Raw genomic sequence first — 19,496 nt, 5'->3', positions numbered from 1 at the left:
ACACAAAAGAGTAAATAAGTATGTTTTGTTGCTTTGTTGTGCTCTGTCTCCTATTGTCTCAATATCCATTTTTATTGAAATATTTGTACTGAATCATTTGTTCCAGTTCAAACTTTTAGACAAATAAGGGCTAAAATAAAACCACACAAACTGGTATCCCCCTTCCTCAGCATGCCTGTTCTCAGGGACAGAACTCCCAGAGGCAATGGAGGCGCCTGCCTCCGGGCTCCAAGCCCTGAAGGGGCACCTGCTTGCACAGCTGCACCTGTGTGGTTCACAGCAGGATCCCAGTTGACTGCTGCTCTTCCATCGGAGCTCTGCGGCTCGCCTGATGTTGCAGAGTTAATCGGCTCGATCCCAAGAGCCATGCTAACACCTGCAATAGGGGACAAGATGGATGCCACCTGGTACAGCTCAGCCTGCGCTGCAACAAGTGACGGTGCACCTGACGCTACTGCTGGACCCTGAGATGGGACCCACCAGTGAATGCTGATTCTGCATGCTGCAGACGTCTGAATCTCATGAGTCTGACCCTGACTCACCGGCCGTTGTCACAAAGTGTAAATGAAGCCTTGCCAATTCCTGTAGACCAGAGCTGAGAGCACTATCTATATAATTCTGTATGTCGTGTGTGGTTTTATATATATATATAAATATATATATATATATATATATATATATATATATATATACACACATATATATATATATATACATACACACAAACACACAAATACGGGGATCCATTGCACTCACCATTCCCAGAAGAAGGGTACAAACACATACTCCCCACACCTAGGTTGGGGTGCAGTGGGCTGTGAACGCCTAACTCAAATATACATATACAGAGAACCCTGCACTCTCCTTAGCAGCTTCATTCACCTTAATGCTTTAGTATTGATCTGAATAAACTAGAGATGTGCACTGAAAATTTTTCGGGTTTTGTGTTTTGGTTTTGGATTCGGTTCCGTGGCCGTGTTTTGGATTCGGACGCGTTTTGCCAAAACCTCCCTGAAAATTTTTTGTCTGCTTCGGGTGTGTTTTGGATTCGGGTGTTTTTTTTACAAAAAACCCTCAAAAACAGCTTAAATCATAGAATTTGCGGGTCATTTTGATCCCATAGTATTATTAACCTCAATAACCATAATTTACACTTATTTTTAATCTATTCTGAACACCTCACACCTCACAATATTATTTTTAGACCTAAAATTTGCACCGAGGTCGCTGGATGGCTAAGCTAAGCGACACAAGTGGCCGACACAAACACCTGGCCCATCTAGGAGTGGCACTGCAGTGTCAGGCAGGATGGCACTTCAAAAAAATAGTCCCCAAACAGCACATGATGCAAAGAAAAAAAGAGGCGCACCAAGGTGGCTGTGTGACTAAGCTAAGCGACACAAGTGGCCGACACAAACACCTGGCCCATCTAGGAGTGGCACAGCAGTGTCAGACAGGATGGCACTTCAAAAAAATAGTCCCCAAACAGCACATGATGCAAAGAAAAAAAGAGGTGCACCAAGGTCGCTGTGTGACTAAGCTAAGCGACACAAGTGGCCGACACAAACACCTGGCCCATCTAGAAGTGGCACTGCAGTGTCAGGCAGGATGGCACTTCAAAAAAATTGACCCCAAACAGCACATGATGCAAAGAAAAATGAAAGAAAAAAGAGGTGCAAGATGGAATTGTCCTTGGGCCCTCCCACCCACCCTTATGTTGTATAAACAGGACATGCACACTTTAACGAACCCATCATTTCAGCGACAGGGTCTGCCACACGACTGTGACTGAAATGACTGGTTGGTTTGGGCCCCCACCAAAAAAAGAAGCAATCAATCTCTCCTTGCACAAACTGGCTCTACAGAGGCAAGATGTCCACCTCATCATCATCCACCGATTCCTCACATCTTTCACTGTGTACATCCCCCTCCTCACAGATTATTAATTCGTCCCCACTGGAATCCACCATCTCAGGTCCCTGTGTACTTTCTGGAGGCAATTGCTGCTGGTGAATGTCTCCACGGAGGAATTGATTATAATTCATTTTGATGAACATCATCTTCTCCACATTTTCTGGAAGTAACCTCGTACGCCGATTGCTGACAAGGTGAGCGGCCGACACAAACACCTGGCCCATCTAGGAGTGGCACTGCAGTGTCAGGCAGGATGGCACTTCAAAAAAATTGTCCCCAAACAGCACATGATGCAAAGAAAAATGAAAGAAAAAAGAGGTGCAAGATGGAATTGTCCTTGGGCCCTCCCACCCACCCTTATGTTGTATAAACAGGACGTGCACACTTTAACGAACCCATTATTTCAGCGACAGGGTCTGCCACACGACTGTGACTGAAATGACTGGTTGGTTTGGGCCCCCACCAAAAAAGAAGCAATCAATCTCTCCTTGCACAAACTGTCTCTACAGAGGCAAGATGTCCACCTCATCATCATCCTCCGATTCCTCACCCCTTTCACTGTGTACATCCCCCTCCTCACAGATTATTAATTCGTCCCCACTGGAATCCACCATCTCAGATCCCTGTGTACTTTCTGGAGGCAATTGCTGGTGAATGTCTCCACGGAGGAATTGATTATAATTCATTTTGATGAACATCATCTTTTCCACATTTTCTGGAAGTAACCTCGTACGCCGATTGCTGACAAGGTGAGCGGCTGCACTAAACACTCTTTCGGAGTACACACTGGAGGGAGGGCTACTTAGGTAGAATAAAGCCAGTTTGTGCACGGGCCTCCAAATTGCCTCTTTTTCCTGCCAGTATACGTACGGACTGTCTGACGTGCCTACTTGGATGCGGTCACTCATATAATCCTCCACCATTCTTTCAATGGTGACAGAAACATATGCAGTGACAGTAGACGACATGTCAGTAATCGTTGGCAGGTCCTTCAGTCCGGACCAGATGTCAGCACTCGCTCCAGACTGCTTTGCATCACCGCCAGCGGGTGGGCTCGGAATTCTTAGCCTTTTCCTCGCACCCCCAGTGGCGGGAGAATGTGAAGGAGGAGCTGCTGACGGGTCACGTTCCGCTTGACTTGACAATTTTCTCACCAGCAGGTCTTTGAACCTCTGCAGACTTGTGTCTGCTGGAAAGAGAGATACAACGTAGGTTTTAAATCTAGGATCGAGCACGGTGGCCAAAATGTAGTGCTCTGATTTCAACAGATTGACCACCCGTGAATCCTGGTTAAGCGAATTAAGGGCTCCATCCACAAGTCCCACATGCCTAGCGGAATCGCTCTGTTTTAGCTCCTCCTTCAATGTCTCCAGCTTCTTCTGCAAAAGCCTGATGAGGGGAATGACCTGACTCAGGCTGGCAGTGTCTGAACTGACTTCACGTGTGGCAAGTTCAAAGGGTTGCAGAACCTTGCACAACATTGAAATCATTCTCCACTGCGCTTGAGTCAGGTGCATTCCCCCTCCTTTGCCTTTATCGTGGGCAGATGTATAGGCTTGAATGGCCTTTTGCTGCTCCTCCATCCTCTGAAGCATATAGAGGGTTGAATTCCACCTCGTTACCACCTCTTGCTTCAGATGATGGCAGGGCAGGTTTAGGGCTGTTTGCTGGTGCTCCAGTCTTCGGCACGCGGTGGCTGAATGCCGAAAGTGGCCCGCAATTCTTCGGGCCACCGACAGCATCTCTTGCACGCCCCTGTCGTTTTTTAAATAATTCTGCACCACCAAATTCAATGTATGTGCAAAACATGGGACGTGCTGGAATTTGCCCAGATGTAATGCATGCACAATACTGCTGGCGTTGTCCGATGTTACAAATCCCCAGGAGAATCCAATTGGGGTAAGCCATTCTGCGATGATGTTCCTCAGTTTCCGTAAGAGGTTGTCAGCTGTGTGCCTCTTATGGAAAGCGGTGATACAAAGCGTAGCCTGCCTAGGAACAAGTTGGCGTTTGCGAGATGCTGCTACTGGTGCTGCCGCTGCTGTTCTTGCTGCGGGAGGCAATACATCTACCCAGTGGGCTGTCACAATCATATAGTCCTGAGTCTGCCCTGCTCCACTTGTCCACATGTCCGTGGTTAAGTGGACATTGGCAGAGCCGGCCCTAGCCAATTTGATGCCCTAGGCAAATTTTTGTCTGGTGCCCCCTAGCTCCGCCGCTAGTTCTGCATCTGTACCTGCAACGCTCAGGTAATGGGGCCCACCGGAGGGTTACCCTGTGGGCCAGTTCAACTCTGCACAATGCCACACAGTAATGACCATAATACATATAATTCCACACAGTAAAGGAACCTTACACATATGCCCCACATTAGTAATGCCCATAATACACATAATGCCACACAGTAATGCACCTTACACATATGCCCCACATTAGTAATGCCCATAATACACATAATGCCACACAGTAATGCACCTTACACCTATGCCCCACATTAGTAATGCCCATAATACACATATACTGCCACAGATACTGCCACACTTGCTGCTTATACAAAAAGATCAGTATCAAACATGTAGAAACTGTCCATTCTCTTCACTATTCAGTGTGTTTGCTGGTGTCTGTTACTGCATGCCCTTTACTTTATACTGTCGGAGTGATATGCTCTGCCCTCCAGTCTGATGTGTCCGAAAGTCATGCTGCACTGATGTTTCATATAGAAAAGCACAACGCAACTTACTGACCACGTTACAGTGCTGGGTGGCAGGGGAATTTTACGGCATGGACTGACTAGTAAATAAAGTGTGGAGAGAACATTGCCCATGTTATGTCCCTGCAGACACCTGGGAATTGCACAGGGATAAGGGACACAGGATAACAGGGTCCCCCTCCCCTATGTGCACAAGCAGTATAGGTGATGTCAGGTTTCTGTGAAGCAGTCTTCCAATATACACATGTGTTATAGAAGCCATCCAGTAATAACCTTATATAGTCAGTGAAACTGTCACAGGTCCAGGAATCGAATTGCATTTACTTGGCTTCTGCTGTCTGTCTGAGGTCTCACAAGTCAGGGGCATTCAAGCATGTCAGAGGAAGTTTAAGGCACAGTGTGCATTTTTTTTTACAAATGTAAACAGCAGTGTATACAAGTACTGATTGAATATATTTGGAAAGTAACAGTTAGTTTGCGGACTGTCCCTCCCAGCATGAGATACTGCAGGGACATGCTTGGATGCCCCTAGACATGCTTGGATGCCCTAGGCAAATGCCTAGCCTGCCTATAGCTAAGGCCGGCTCTGGACATTGGGTACAACTGCATTTTTTAGGACACTGGTGACTCTTTTTCTGACGTCTGTGTACATTTTCGGTATTGCCTGCCTAGAGAAATGGAACCTAGATGGTATTTGGTACCGGGGACACAGTACCTCAATCAAGTCTCTAGTTGCCTGTGAATTAACGGTGGATACCGGACACACGTTTCTCACCACCCAGGCTGACAAGACCTGAGTTATCCGCTTTGCAGCAGGATGACTACTGTGATATTTCATCTTCCTCGCAAAGGACTGTTGGACAGTCAATTGCTTACTGGAAGTAGTACAAGTGGTCTTCCGACTTCCCCTCTGGGATGACGATCGACTCCCAGCAGCAACAACAGCAGCGCCAGCAGCAGTAGGCGTTACACTCAAGGATGCATCGGAGGAATCCCAGGCAGGAGAGGACTCGTCAGACTTGCCAGTGACATGGCCTGCAGGACTACTGGCTTTCCTGTGTAAGGTGGAAATTGACACTGAGGGAGTTGGTGGTGTGGTTTGCAGGAGCTTGGTTACAAGAGGAAAGGATTTAGTGGTCAGTGGACTGCTTCCGCTGTCATCCAAAGTTTTTGAACTTGTCACTGACTTCTGATGAATGCGGTCCAGGTGACGTATAAGGGAGGATGTTCCTAGGTGGTTAACGTCCTTACCCCTTCTTATTACAGCTTGACAAAGGCAACACACGGCTTGACACCTGTTGTCCGCATTTGTGTTGAAATAATTCCACACCGAAGAGGTGATTTGTTTGGTATTTTGACCAGGCATGTCAATGGCCATATTCGTCCCACGGACATCAGGTGTCTCCCCGGGTGCCTGACTTAAACAAACCACCTCACCATCAGAATCCTCCTTGTCAATTTCCTCCCCAGCGCCAGCAACACCCATATCCTCATCCTGGTGTACTTCAACAGTGACATCTTCAATTTGACTATCAGGAACTGGACTGCGGATGCTCCTTCCAGCACTTGCAGGGGGCGTGCAAATGGTGGAAGGCGCAAGCTCTTCCCGTCCAGTGTTGGGAAGGTCAGGCATCGCAACCGACACAATTGGACTCTCCTTGGGGATTTGTGATTCTGAACCACTAGCCATGAACATAGGCCAGGGCCTCAGCCGTTCCTTGCCACTCCGGTGTCGTAAATGGCATATTGGCAAGTTTACGCTTCTCATCAGACACTTTCAATTTTGATTTTTGGGTCATTTTACTGAACTTTTGTTTTTTTGGATTTTACATGCTCTCTACTATGACATTGGGCATCGGCCTTGGCAGACGACATTGATGGCATTTCATTGTCTCGGCCATGACTAGTGGCAGCAGCTTCAGCACGAGGTGGAAGTGGATCTTAATCTTTCCCTATTTTAACCTCCACATTTTTGTTCTCCATTTTTTAATGTGTGGAATTATATGCCAGTATCAATAGCAATGGCCTACTACTATATATACTGCGCACAACTGAAATGCACCACAGGTATGGATGGATAGTATACTTGACGACACAGAGGTAGGTAGAGCAGTGGCCTTCCGTACCGTACTGCTATATATACTGGTGGTCACTGTCAGCAAACTGCAAAACTAAAATGCACCACAGGTATAGAATCTAGATGGATAGTATACTTGACGACACAGAGGTAGGTAGAGCAGTGGCCTTCCGTACCGTACTGCTATATATACTGGTGGTCACTGTCAGCAAACTGCAAAACTAAAATGCACCACAGGTATAGAATCTAGATGGATAGTATATTTGATGACACAGAGGTAGGTAGAGCAGTGGCCTTCCGTACCGTACTGCTATATATACTGGTGGTCACTGTCAGCAAACTGCAAAACTAAAATGCACCACAGGTATAGAATCTAGATGGATAGTATAATTGACGACACAGAGGTAGGTAGAGCAGTGGCCTTCCATACCATACTGCTATATATACTGGTGGTCACTGTCAGCAAACTGCAAAACTAAAATGCACCACAGGTATAGAATCTAGATGGATAGTATACTTGACGACACAGAGGTAGGTAGAGCAGTGGCCTTCCGTACCGTACTGCTATATATACTGGTGGTCACTGTCAGCAAACTGCAAAACTAAAATGCACCACAGGTATAGAATCTAGATGGATAGTATACTTGACAACACAGAGGTAGGTAGAGCAGTGTCCTTCCGTACCGTACTGCTATATATACTGGTGGTCACTGTCAGCAAACTGCAAAACTAAAATGCACCACAGGTATAGAATCTAGATGGATAGTATACTTGACGACACAGAGGTAGGTAGAGCAGTGGCCTTCCGTACCGTACTGCTATATATACTGGTGGTCACTGTCAGCAAACTGCAAAACTAAAATGCACCACAGGTATAGAATCTAGATGGATAGTATACTTGACGACACAGAGGTAGGTAGAGCAGTGGCCTTCCGTACCGTACTGCTATATATACTGGTGGTCACTGTCAGCAAACTGCAAAACTAAAATGCACCACAGGTATAGAATCTAGATGGATAGTATACTTGACGACACAGAAGTAGGTAGAGCAGTGGCCTTCCGTACCGTACTGCTATATATACTGGTGGTCACTGTCAGCAAACTGCAAAACTAAAATGCACCACAGGTATAGAATCTAGATGGATAGTATACTTGATGACACAGAGGTAGGTAGAGCAGTGGCCTTCCGTACCGTACTGCTATATATACTGGTGGTCACTGTCAGCAAACTGCAAAACTAAAATGCACCACAGGTATAGAATCTATATGGATAGTATACTCGACGACACAGAGGTAGGTAGAGCAGTGGCCTTCCGTACCGTACTGCTATATATACTGGTGGTCACTGTCAGCAAACTGCAAAATTAAAATGCACCACAGGTATAGAATCTAGATGGATAGTATACTTGACGACACAGAGGTAGGTAGAGCAGTGGCCTTCCGTACCGTACTGCTATATATACTGGTGGTCACTGTCAGTAAACTGCAAAACTAAAATGCACCACAGGTATAGAATCTAGATGGATAGTATACTTGACGACACAGAGGTAGGTAGAGCAGTGGCCTTCCGTACCGTACTGCTATATATACTGGTGGTCACTGTCAGCAAACTGCAAAACTAAAATGCACCACAGGTATAGAATCTAGATGGATAGTATACTTGACGACACAGAGGTAGGTAGAGCAGTGGCCTTCCGTACCGTACTGCTATATATACTGGTGGTCACTGTCAGCAAACTGCAAAACTAAAATGCACCACAGGTATAGAATCTAGATGGATAGTATACTTGATGACACCGAGGTAGGTAGAGCAGTGGCCTTCCGTACCGTACTGCTATATATACTGGTGGTCACTGTCAGCAAAACTCTGCACTGTGGGGGTCATTCCGAGTTGTTCGCTCTGTAAATTTCTTCGCATCGCAGCGATTTTCCGCTTAGTGCGCATGCGCAATGTCCGCATTGCGACTGCGCCAAGTAAATTTGCTATGCATTTAGGAATTTTACTCACGGTTTTTTCTTCGTTCTGGTGATCGTAATGTGATTGACAGGAAGTGGGTGTTTCTGGGCGGAAACTGGACGTTTTATGGGAGTGTGTGAAAAAACGCTACCGTTTCTGGGAAAAACGCGGGAGTGGCTGGAGAAACGGAGGAGTGTCTGGGCGAACGCTGGGTGTGTTTGTGACGTCAAACCAGGAACGACAAGCACTGAACTGATCGCACTGGCAGAGTAAGTCTCGAGCTATTCAGAAACTGCACAGAGATGTCTTATCGCAATATTGCGAATCTTTCGTTCGCAATTTTAAGAAGCTAAGATTCACTCCCAGTAGGCGGCGGCTTAGCGTGTGCAAAGCTGCTAAAAGCAGCTTGCGAGCGAACAACTCGGAATGACCCCCAGTACTCCTCCTATATAATACTGCTGATCCCCAGTCCCCACAATAAAGCAGTGTGAGCACAGATATATGCAGCACACTGAGCACAGATATGGAGCGTTTTTCAGGCAGAGAACGGATAAAACTGGTGGTCACTGATCAGCAAAACTCTGCACTGTACTCCTCCTATATTAATATACAGCTGCTCCCCAGTCCCCACAATTAAGCAATAAGCACAAATATTTGCAGCAACATTAATAAACGGAGAGGACGCCAGCCACGTCCTCTCCCTAACATTTCCAATGCACGAGTGAAAATGGCGGCGACACGCGGCTCCTTATATAGAATATGAATCTCGCAAGAATCCGACCACGGGATGATGACGTTCGGGCGCGCTCGGGTTAACCGAGCCATACGGGAGAATCCGAGTATGCCTCGGACCCGTGTAAAATGGGTGAAGTTCGGGGGGGTTCGGTTTCCGAGGAACCGAACCCGCTCATCTCTAGAATAAACAATGGGGTTTTGGTTTATGAATTGTACAATGCATGTAAGCTCCTCAAACTTAATATTTCCAAAACAGAGCTACTTATATTTCCACCGGCCAATAGTAGTTACCAACCTGATATCTCTATCACTGTTGAGAACTCAACAATCAATCCTACCCCACAAGCTCGCTGCCTAGGTGTCATACTTGACTAAGAACTGTCCTTTGCTCCCCACATTCAATCTGTCTCAAGATCATGTTACATGCATCTAAAAAACATATCCAAAATACGACCATACCTTACACAAGACACTGCAAAAACTCTAATCCATGCTCTCATTATCTCCTGCATTGATTATTGCAATAGTATTTCTTACTGGTCTTACCAAAAAGAGACTCTCACCAGTACAATCCAATCTGAATGCAGCTGCGAGGCTAATCTTCCTTGCTAGACGTTCATCGTCTGCAGATCCACTCTGTCAGTTCATCCATTGGTTACCAGTATTCTACCATATTCAATATAAAATACTTTTACTCACACATAAGGCCATTAACCAAACTACACCAACGTACATCACTTCGCTTATCTCAAAATATCTCCCAACCCGACCTCCGATCTTCACAATATTTACGTCTCTCATCCACACTCATTACTTGCTCGGGCTGCACCCACTCTGTGGTATGCCCTACCACACACAATAAGACTCTCCCCTAGTCTCCAAACCTTCAAACGTTCCCTGAAAACTCACCTCTTCAGGCTAGCTTATCACATTCCAGAACCGCTCACTCAACCTTCATAAGCTTTCCTATCTGATTATATCCCCACTGTACAGTCCGCACATATCCTCCACATATTTTCTCTTTCTTCACTTTCCCTTCTTTCTGACCAGGGTTCATCATTGCTGTGATGTGATATCATACAACCCACCTAGAACCTTTGCAATCCGGTGGACAAATATGCAATAGATAATGCCTTTCCTTGTGTATCAATGCCTATTTCCTGTCAAAGTCGAAAAATATTGTAAATGCATACACCATGTACTAACCCCATACACATGCCCGCTGCGCGTGCACTTATTCCGCCGTGCGTGCACATATCCGCAATTTGCGTAGGATCGCTCCTGCGATCATGCGCGTGGTATGGGTATTTACGGCGGAGTTTGTGAGCGCATAGAGGGTTATCAGAACATTACATATTTAACCCAAATAGTGCATTTTGTACACATAGTTCCCCTACACCACATCAGCGAGTATCAAAAGTTTAAACAGTTCCAGGACTAAGGGATTCGCCTTTGCATGATAGGAAGGGTCAGATAAAGGTTAGAAGGTGATGTCTAGTATCCAACTGTAGGGTATTTTAAGGGTAACATTCCGGTATTGGTTAGAGAAAGATCGCATGTTCCAGCGTATAGTTATGTGCAGAAATAGAATATAGCTATAAACTGTATTTACTGTATATTATGTATGCGGCGGGAATCCAGAGGATACCACCCCCAAGAGCAGTTGAGAAAGACATCGCCCACCTTTTCAAATCAACCTATGACCTCTCCTGTAATATAAAGACACATCTCTGTGTCCAATGGACAATGAGATTACAGTAACCATTGTATTGCGTATGTAAGTTGTGTATAAAAAGCCCGTTGTTGCCTGGCCGGTCAGAAGACTCTAAACGCTTTCTACCTGACAAGCGGAGGACCGGCCGGGTTGCGCTTGCGAACATTCTCACGTATGTACATTGACTGTAGCCATTATTCTGTTTTAGATTTATCTTGTTAGCCTGTAGTGTATGATTTGTACTGTTTCACCTTTTGAAATAATCCACTGTGGCCTTAGAACCCTGTGGTTTCAACTACAAATCGGTGTTGTGTCCTCACTTTCCTGCAAGGGTTTACAGCGTATTTTAACTGTATAAGGTTTATAAGTATTGATAAGGTGTACGCACTGCGGGTACTTTATACCGCCAGCGCTACTTAAGGTTTAAAGTATAACATCGTTACAGTGCTTTGCAGCACATGGTTTAGAGTGTAAGAATAACATCGCATTGCATTATGAATAAGGTTTAGAGGTTATCAATTGTGTGTGCGCGCGCTGTGCGTACTCTGTACACTCAGCGCGGCGTGTGTACGCCAAGTACGTACCACGTACGGGACCTTGTACGCTAATAGCATACAAAGTGCGTAGCGCGTGTATTCAGTCTAGCGGCCATAGCGGCTCCACGGTAAAAGTGTATCAAGAGGTATAGCTTTATGGTTTAAGATAATAGAGACATTATCAATTGGGGGCATCGTCCGGTTTTTCCTCATACCCGCAGCCTAGCAGGTTTACGCAGACTTTATCTATCAGCAAAGGGCGGAAAGGTATCCCACATAAGCCTTCTCTTGGTTGGTGGATACACTAGTGCTGATTAGATAAGCGTCTGCCCTGCATGGTTTGTAGGGATGCTGGAGGGATCCGTAAGGTAAGAACGCAAAAGCTATTTTTAAAGTCTGTAAATTTCTGTTTTGGCGCCAAATGCGCACACAACACACGCATACACCTGTATTTTGTACTTTGCATATCTGCTCGCATTATTGCCATAAGTAGCGATTATTAGATTCATTTTGACCTGTACTGAGAAAATTTGTTGCTATTTAGTTAAAATATAGAGTTAATATTTAAGGAAGTAAGTGTAAGACGCACACGCAGCCTGGCCTAGTTGTAAAGGTTTATACAGAAGAAACTGTGTGTTGTGTTCAGTGAGCGATTATAGTTAAATATCGGTTACATTTATAGAAGTGTGGGATTTGTAGTACTGCGGACGTACGGCCTTTGTACACGTGTCTCGGACAAAGTACGGGACTGCGTACGCAATGTAAAGGCATACACACGTGGCGTGTTTACGCAACGTGCGTAAAGGTACGACCGCTAAATACAAATCACACAATAGCATTGTTTTAGTTTAGGCGCGAGACGGTAGCCACACGATAATAGCACAAATTGTTCAGTTTCCAATATTTAGTTTAAAAACCTTTTTTACTGTATTACCTCTGGCACTAAGGCTGTTTTATCTGAATGAAAGTTAATTTTCTGTACAGTAAAACCAAAGTGTATATGAGTGAACGAGCGTGAGTGTGCAAACAATAAAGGTTTTGTGGACCCAGGGAATTCTGGATCCCGTAGGAGACCACACCAGGTGAGTGGACACTTGGTGGCGTGAGAGTGGCTTGCTCACGTTAACATTGATTAAAGTACAAAGGAGCAAGGTAGTAGATATCGCAGACCAAAGGTCAGCGAAGGTATAGAGTACCGCAGACCAAAGGTCAGCCAGGTTTTTGTTTAGAGATCGCAGCCCAGGTGGTTGGCGAAGAACCCATATAGGCCCGTTCAGATACGCTCCGGCTGAGGTTTCGCAGCCTGAAAAACGATTCCATTGGCCGTACGGCGGATAAGTAACAGTTATTAACAGTTACTGTGCGATTGGACCGCGCGTTCGTGGGTGCAATACTTAGCTCAACCTGATACCCTTTTATGAGCTTTGCGTAAAATCGCGGGATCATAAGCACTAGGTGTAGCATACGCAAACGTGATTTGTGTAACTTTTTTTATTTTAAGGGAGTTTCTCTGGTCACTCAAGAAATCTCCAACGACCAATATTTACTGGGAAGGGTAAGTCACTCCCATATACTTCCAGTAAATAGAGGTTACACAGGGGCCCTAGGTTGGGTACGTACCGGCGCTGACGACAGTGTTTAGGTGTATTGGCCAACGTGGGCGTGAGTGGGTGAGAGCACTCGTTGAACTTTCACCGTTGCCTTATATTGAGTATTTTGGTTTTTTGTAGGAATTAGCTGAGAAGGCAATACCTGCAAAATATGGGGGCCAGTTGCTCAAGTAAGGGACGATCAACCAGGGTTCAGGTTGATATTCCGCGGCCCAAGGGGTCGGCGAGGTACATAATGTGTGAGAAATATGTATCACACGCAGAGGTTTTATGCAATAAATGGGAACGTATGACTGCGGAAGATAGGGAACCATTCCCTAAGGTAGGCAGTTTTAATCCAGAGGTGTTGCAGAATTTAAGGATTAGGATATGTCTGTTAAAACCCCGAAAACAAAGGGTCAGACACGCAAACTGTTTACATTTATGGCAACAAGAGGGTGATATGCAGAGGGAACTAGCTCACGCAGCCGGTTCCAACCCTAGCAGGAAACTGATAGCAACTGCACCACCACCACCATATATTACAAGGGAGAAAGTGGCTACAGACAATGGCATACTAATATATAGTAACATAGTAACATAGTATCTGAGGTTGAAAAAAGACAATTGTCCATCGAGTTCAACCTATTTGTGGTCTCCTATGCATGATGATTTGACTTAAATTTCTGACTGATGCTGCTGTCAGCCGTTACATTTTATCCCTATTTATAGTAACTATAATGCATGATTATGCACCATACCCCTGGATATCCTTATCCATTAGGAATTTATCTAACCCATTCTTAAAGGTGTTGACAGATTCCGCCATTACAACTCCCTCGGGCAGGGAATTCCAAACATGTATTGTCCTTACCGTGAAATAGCCTTTACGCCGTATTGTGCGGAATCTCCTCTCCTCTAACCTGAGCGAGTGTCCACGAGTCCTCTGTGTTGATCTAACCAAAAACAGGTCCCGCGCAAGCTCTGTGTATTGTCCCCTTATATATTTGTAGATGTTGATCATATCCCCTCTTAGTCTCCGCTTTTCCAATGTAAACATGCCTAGTCTTTCAAGCCTTTCCTTGTATTCCATCGTCTCCATGCCCTTAATTAGTTTGGTCGCCCTCCTCTGTACCTTTTCAAGCTCCAGGATATCCTTTTTGTAGTACGGTGCCCAGAATTGTACACAGTATTCAAGGTGTGGCCTCACTAGTGATTTATATAACGGGAGTATAATACTCTCGTCCCTAGCATCAATACCCCGTTTTATGCATGCTAATATCTTATTAGCCTTCTTTGCTGCAGTCCTACTTTGGGTACTACTGCTTAGCTTGCTATCTATGAGGACACCTAAGTCCTTTTCCAGTACAGAAACCCCTAATTTTACCCCATTTAGTAGGTAGGTGTAGTTTATGTTCTTGTTACCACAGTGCATTACCTTACACTTGTCTGTGTTGAAGCGCATTCTCCATTTGGCTGCCCATGCTTCTAAGTTAACTAAGTCGTTCTGAAGAGACTCGGCATCCTCCTCTGTATTTATAGCCTTACACAATTTAGTACCATCTGCAAAATATGACACCATGCTCTCTAGACCTTCTGTTAGGTCGTTAATGAAAATATTGAACAATAGCGGTCCTAATACTGAGCCTTGCGGCACACCACTTAGCACTTCAGTCCAAGTTGAAAAAGATCCATTAACCACAACGCGCTGCTTCCTATTATCTAACCAGTTTTTGACCCAAGTGCATATTGTGCTTCCTAGCCCTGATTCTTGTAGCATCCATTTCTTGAGAAAGGTTCCCTGAGAACCGAAACGCGTTGCTTTGGATTGAGGATCTACACTTTTGGACTGGAGGTGACCTATTGCTGATAAGTTTTTTGCGGTGGTGCTTGGCTATATCAGCCCAGGACCACACCAGCTCTTGTTTGAGCTAGCCCACCGCAATACAGAAAGAGGGTGAGAGCTTCTTTGTCGACATTATAATTGCACTAGTCACCTTTGGAGTCCCATTGCACTGGCAGCCAATATGTATTGTATGTATTGTATGTTTTAATCAATAAATGTTTATTTGTGATTTTATACCCAGTTTTTATTCTGTTGGTTTGCACATCTATCCAGGGTACTAACCCCCAGCAAGGGGTAGTATCCCCTACTATTGTGCTTGTGGTAGCCCATGCCAGGGTCTATTATATATACATCTTTACGGATTAAGCGCCAGTGGTACCTGGTTCACCATTTTTTCTTTTGTTTAAGCTTGTAGATAAGTCTCATGTGTGGTACAGTATCGAACGCTTTGGCAAAGTCTAAAAAGATTACATCCACGTCTTTACCCTGATCTAGGTTTGCGCTTACTGTTTCATAAAAGCCAAGTAAGTTGGTTTGACAGGATCTGTCCTTCATAAACCCATGTTGATTCCTTTTAATGACCTTATTGGTTTCAAGGAACTTCTGAATACTATCTCTTAGAATACCTTCCAATACTTTCCCCACTATAGATGTAAGACTAACTGGTCTATAATTACCTGGTTCAGCTTTACTTCCCTTTTTGAATATAGGCACTACTTCCGCTATACGCCAGTCTTTGGGAACCATACCTGATATAACTGAATCCTTAAAGATCAAAGATAGCGGTTTTGCCAGTTCAGAGTGAAGCTCCATTAGAACCCTTGGATGAATACCATCGGGCCCTGGTGATTTATTAATCTTTAAATGTTTTAATCGGTCACAGACTACTTCCTCGCTTAAATAAGTACCTATCAGTGGGATATTCTCATTATTGAGATTGTGCGTTAGTCCCTGAATTGGGTCCTCACAAGTGAATACTGTTGAAAAAAACTCATTTAGTGTGTCCGCTATGTCATTATCATTTTTGCTTAAGACTCCCAACTTGTCTTTTAAAGGGCCTATATTCTCCTTCTTTAATCTCTTGCTATTAATGTATTTAAACAATTTTTTGGGATTCGCTTTGCTTTCCTTTGCTACTAGTTTTTCAGTTTCTACTTTAGCCGCTCTTATTTCCTTTTTGCAAATTTTTTTACATTCCTTATAGTGCTGAAATGACTCTGCTTCCCCGTCAGATTTGTATTTTTTAAATGCTCGCCTTTTCTTGCCCATAAGTTCCTTAATCTTTTTGTTAAGCCACATCGGTTTATGATTTTTATTCCTTTTTTTGCTACTCATAGGAATACATTTGAGTGTATTTTTAGCTAGCAGGAATTTTAGTACCTCCCATTTCTCCGTAGTATTTTTTCCTAAAAACAAACCTTCCCATTCAATATCCCTGAAAAATACCCTCATCTTTTCAAAATTTGCTTTGCTAAAGTTTAAAGTCCTAGTTGAGCCAGTATAGGGCTGTTTATAGAAACTGATATTGAATGTGACCATATTGTGGTCGCTATTTCCTATGGGTTCCCCTACTATAATACCTGATACCAAATCCCCATTGTTTGTTAATACCAGGTCTAAGATTGCATTGTACCTAGTTGGTTCCTCAATTAGTTGGACTAAGTAGTTATCATTAAGCGTGTTTAAAAACATATTGCCCCTAGCAGTATCACATGAATCGTTTTTCCAGTTTATCTCTGGATAGTTAAAATCTCCCATCAATACTATGTCTCCTACTCCTGCTGCTCTTTCAATTTGCTTTAGTAACAATTCATCATCAGATGCGTTGATACCAGGCGGCCTATAGCATACACCCAATACTAACTTTTTTATTCCTTTTTCCCCGCATGCAATTTCTACCCATAATGTCTTGACAGTGTCTACAGTCCCCTCCTGAATATCTTCCCATATATTAGGTTTTAAAAACGGCTTTACGTAAAGACACACCCCTCCACCCTTTTTATTTAGTCTGTCTCTCCTAAACAGTGTATAGCCCTCTAGATTGACTGTCCAATCATGAGATTATAGTAACATAGTATCTGAGGTTGAAAAAAGACAATTGTCCATCGATTTCAACCTATTATATATGATAAGAGTGAACTTGATAAATGTATTAATGCTAACCCATGCAACTTGTATCCCATCTTAAACTTCCCTCAGGACTGCGACCAAGAAGACGAGCCCAGCACGATATCGGCACTCTCTCTAGCAGCCACCATACAAGATACCCAAGTGGGCACGGCCCAACCAGTAAGAGCAGTAGCAAAGGCCCCTAGCGGAGGGACAGGTGAGGTCGTGTCCACAGGTAAGTACGGTACAGTACATTATGCAGAGACAATAACACCTCACGTTGTAGAAGCAACTCAGAATGATGTAATTGAACTAAATCCTGTCAGGGTGATCGCAGTCCCCAATGGGAAGACTGACGCTCAAGGAGTCACTCCTATCAGGAACATTGCTATGCATTGTCCTTGGTCCCGGACAGAATTGAGGACAATTATGTCTGAATTTCCCGATCCCAGAAAGGATCTAGCCGCATGTCAGAGGTTTATTAGAGAATTAGGTAACGCCACCGAACCCACAAACAAAGATTGGCGAACAGTGCTACGGGCATGTTTGCCCTCCAATATTGACCCTGTGAAATTCATTGCTGATTGTAAATTAGACATAGAAGTACCTCTCACTGATGAATACACTCAGGAGAATGTACGACATTTCAATCTACAGTTAGGAGTGTATTTCCCTACTGTTGTTAAATGGAAAAAAATCTTTTCCATAAGACAAAAAGAAGGTGAAACTGCTTCTGAATATTTCCATCGAGCACTGCAGGAAATGGCTAGATACACTGGGGTCGAGGACATTAAGGAAAATGTACATCATAGAGAGGTAGCTGTGTCAGTATTAATGGACGGCTTAAAAGAAACATTGAGAACAAGGGTACAAACCACTCAACCTAACTGGAGAGGTATCTCGGTGGCTGCATTAAGAGAGTCCGCTATCGAGCACGATCGGAACATCATTAAGCACATGGAGTCACAGGGGGATAAGCTGATGACAGTAAGTATAAAAGCCCTGACAACGAAGCCACATCAGCCAAAACCCCAGACCCCTGATGGTAAGTCGTATATAGTAAAATGTTATAACTGCCAGAGGGAAAGACATTACGCACGGAACTGTAATTATAAAGGCACACATAACGTATATCGACCCCCTAGACCAGAACATGACCCACAGCATAACACACGTAATTGGGATCAGGGATCGCATAGGAGGAGTTATGAGCCACACGCAGGGGAAACAAGGAGGCACCCACCTAGGAGGGACTGGCAGACCTCTGGAAATTCTCAGCTACCCCCCTCACATATTGTAGCTGCCAGCTCGCTGCGGGAGGGTCACAACATACAATAGGGGTTAGGCCACACCTGTAGTCTGCAGCCAGTGAAGTTGATTGCTAGCCTTGGTAGTGAACCTGAGGTCACAGTTGATGTAGCTCGTAGATCACTACCTTTCCTTGTAGATACAGGGGCGGCCAGGTCAGTGTTAAATTCAACGGTAGGTATGAAAACCACGGGTAAAACAATTTCAGCAATGGGGGTAACGGGAATAGTGCAACACTACCCTTTAAGTAGACCAGCGGAGATTACGATAGGGCCTTTGCAGACCAAGCATTCCTTTTTGCTAACTGCATCGGCACCGACTAATCTACTTGGGAGAGATTTATTGTGTAAGATGAGGTGTGTCATATATTGTACTCCTGAGGGTGTCTTCTTGGATATTCCCAAGAATCACGTTCAGGAAGTGCAGGATATGTTAGACACCCCACAAAGGTTAATGTCACACTCTGCTATTATAGACAGGTGTCCATCCAAGGTAGAGGAAATGATCTCCCAGATACTGGAATCCCTCTGGACCAAAGATGGACAAGACACTGGATTGATGGCAAATGTAGCTCCTGTAGTTGTGCAAGTAAAAGATGGTAGGATAGCTCCAAAAATCCCACAGTATCCTCTGAAGCCAGAGTGGAATTAGGAGTGTACCCAGTCATAGAGCGCTTGCTACAAAAGGGCATCCTAGTTAGGACGTCCAGCACTGCCAATAGTCCCATCTTCCCTGTGAAAAAGAGTGGGGGGAGGGGTTACAGGCTAGTGCAGGATCTAAGGGGGATAAACAAGATAGTTGAGAGTAACAAAGCTAAATATTTATCTTATTAAAAACACGTTAAAGGTTAAAGAACACAGTACGCAATTGGCGCAAAAAGTACCGCAAGGGTACTCCCTTAACTATACCTTAAGGAATGTACTTATACTGTAAACCTCTGTGTAGTGGTAGAGTGTAAATGCAACACAGAATAACCTTATTACCTTTAAAGCTGTTCGAGC

The sequence above is a fragment of the Pseudophryne corroboree genome, chromosome 12, assembly GCF_028390025.1.
Source record: "Pseudophryne corroboree isolate aPseCor3 chromosome 12, aPseCor3.hap2, whole genome shotgun sequence".
NCBI lineage: Eukaryota > Metazoa > Chordata > Amphibia > Anura > Myobatrachidae > Pseudophryne > Pseudophryne corroboree.
Note: the sequence above shows the minus strand (reverse complement) of the source record.